We start from the raw sequence: 2,840 nt of genomic DNA, 5'->3' as shown, positions 1-2,840 counted from the left end.
AAAATAGTTAATATAATAAATGAAAATTTTAAAACAATTAAACATTATCATCAGTGCTTTAGTATTGATAACCCCTATATATATATATATATATATATATATATATGCCTATGTCTCTATCTTTTGTTCAAGGAAAACTCCAAAACTAAAACTTCACTTTGGTATTTCTCATACCATGAAGCTGTTTCTGCATCTCAGAAATAATCATGTAATTCTTTTCTCTTCTCTAAATTTTCTTAACACATTTTGTCATGAATATTCATCTAATAGAGTTTTTGGGATGCATTTATATACACTTCCATTTGGATTCTGATAACTTTTATAGCAAACTTTTGGTTAGGTATATATTTTTTTCAGATGCATTGTTCATACAGATGCTTTATGTTGAACTGATCTGATGAGTTTGTTTTTATATGTGTAGGTCCTTGGTGTGATCTCTTTAATTCTGATATTGGGATCAGTGAATGTGAAGGTAGCAGAAAGTAGGGTTCACACTGAATTGGACAAGATTGAATATCCTGCCATCAATTGCAGAAAGCACAGTGCAAGTTTGAAAGATTTTGGAGGAGTTGGTGATGGGAAAACATCAAACACAAAGGTTTTTCAATCTGCAATAAGCAAACTCAGCCAATATGCTTCTGATGGAGGTGCAACACTTATTGTCCCACCAGGGAAATGGCTAACTGGACCCTTTAATCTCACAAGCCATTTCACTCTTTTTCTTCAGAAGGATGCTGTTATTCTTGCTTCTCAGGTATACATAACCTATATATATATATATATATATATATATATATATATATATATATATATATATATATATATATATATATTAATTTATCACGTCTTATTTGTTTCCTAATTAAATTTAAATAGATAAAAGAAATTATTTCTTTCAATACCATTCTCTTAAAGTCGTCTAATTTAAATTGTCATAATTTATTTTTGTTGTTTTCAATAATAATTTTAGTACATGTCACACATTCCCCTTTTGTTTCTCAAATTATATATAAAATCTTTTAAATTTGGTAATATTAATAAAAATTAAAGTAAGTTATATTAAAAGATAGACTTAATATCACTTTTCATTCTTATTTTCTTCAAATGTGAGCCTTTTTTTTCCGATGTTTAATATGATTTCAATTTTTATAATTTATATTTAATTTAGTCTTTTTTATGACATGATCTACATATGAACAGGTTGTTTCAAGTATTAGTTCATGACTTTTTAAATTTCTTTTAAAGTTTTTATTAATTTTTTAGACTTTTTCTTAATTTAAAAAAAAAAATTAGCAAAATTGTCACTTACATTCATCACATTAACAGGATGAATCAGAATGGCCTCATCTTGCTGTGCTACCTTCTTATGGTAGAGGAAGAGATGCTCCCGGTGGAAGGTTTAGCAGTCTAATATTTGGAACTAATCTCACTGATGTTGTAATTACTGGTAATCATTTACACAAACAAAGATTGTTAAGTTCTTCTCAAATTTTATGCCAAGTCATTTCCGAATTGGATTTCTTAAAAATTGGTAATTAGGTCAAAATGGTACAATTGATGGACAAGGATCTTATTGGTGGGACAAGTTCCACAAGAAGCAGTTGACTCTCACTAGGCCCTNCATGATTGAGATCATGTACTCTGATCAAATCCAAATATCAGATCTCACTTTGGTNAATTCCCCAACTTGGTTTGTCCATCCAGTTTACAGCAGGTTTGAAAAGATTCTCATTTTTTCTCACCAAATTTCTCAAAACTGCTTATTCTTTTTCCTTCATGTATAGTCTGCATCACTATTCTGATCAAGCTTTCCATCTTCAGTAACATCATCGTAAAAGGGCTTACCATTCTTGCCCCAGTGGATTCTCCTAACACAGATGGAATAAACCCAGGTATACATAATTGTTTGTTTTCTGTTCTATACTATGACAAAGACACAGAAACACAACATCTAAGTAATGTGTCAGTTTCATATGTTTTATATGTAGTAAAAATAAGGGCATTCATGTTCCAAAATTTTGATTAGGTAACAAGTACTATGAAATTATTCTCAAGTTTTGTGTTCTCCACAGATTCGTGCACAAACACTAGGATTGAAGACTGCTACATTGTTTCTGGTGATGATTGCATTTCAGCAAAAAGTGGGTGGGATGAGTATGGAATTAAATTTGGAAAGCCAACCCAACACTTNGTGATTAGAAGAGTGACTTGTATATCCCCAGACAGTGCCATGGTTGCACTAGGCAGTGAAATGTCTGGTGGAATNGAAGATGTTAGAGTTGAAGATCTCACTGCCATCAACACAGAATCAGCTGTTAGAATCAAAACAGCAGTTGGTAGAGGTGGATTTGTGAAGAACATATTTGTNAGAGGATTGAATCTGAATACCATGAAATATGTATTTTGGATGACTGGTTCTTATGGACAACACCCTGACCCTAACTATGACCCCAAAGCACTTCCTACTATTACNGGAATAAATTTNAAAGATGTTGTTGCCAAGAATGTTACAATTTCTGCAAAACTTGANGGAATNCCCAATGACCCTTTCACTGGNATCTGCATTTCCAATGTGACTATCCAAGNGAGTGAACTGAAGAAGAAGAAGCTTCAATGGAATTGCACTGATATTGGTGGAGTTACCAATAATGTCAGTCCTCCACCTTGTGCATTGCTGCCACNGAAAGATAAAACTGATTGTGCTTTTCCAAATGACAAACTACCCATTGAAGCTGTTCAATTCAAGACATGTTCCTTATAAAACAGCCTTGACAAATCTATTTGAATCTATGTATTACATACAGTAGAAATAATAGAAAATACTTTGTTACAAGAGAAAA

At 31.8% G+C, this 2,840-nt stretch overlaps 1 pseudogene; it reads left to right on the top strand.

The window, feature by feature from the left end:
* The first annotated feature begins 136 nt into the window (after positions 1-136).
* Positions 137-2,785, top strand: LOC106779068 (annotated as a pseudogene).
* The last annotated feature ends 55 nt before the right edge of the window (positions 2,786-2,840 follow it).

The sequence above is a fragment of the Vigna radiata genome, unplaced genomic scaffold (assembly GCF_000741045.1).
Source record: "Vigna radiata var. radiata cultivar VC1973A unplaced genomic scaffold, Vradiata_ver6 scaffold_1112, whole genome shotgun sequence".
NCBI classification, from domain to species: Eukaryota; Viridiplantae; Streptophyta; class Magnoliopsida; order Fabales; family Fabaceae; genus Vigna; species Vigna radiata.
The sequence above is the reverse complement of the archived record's forward strand: the minus strand, read 5'-3'. Positions and strand labels throughout refer to the sequence as shown.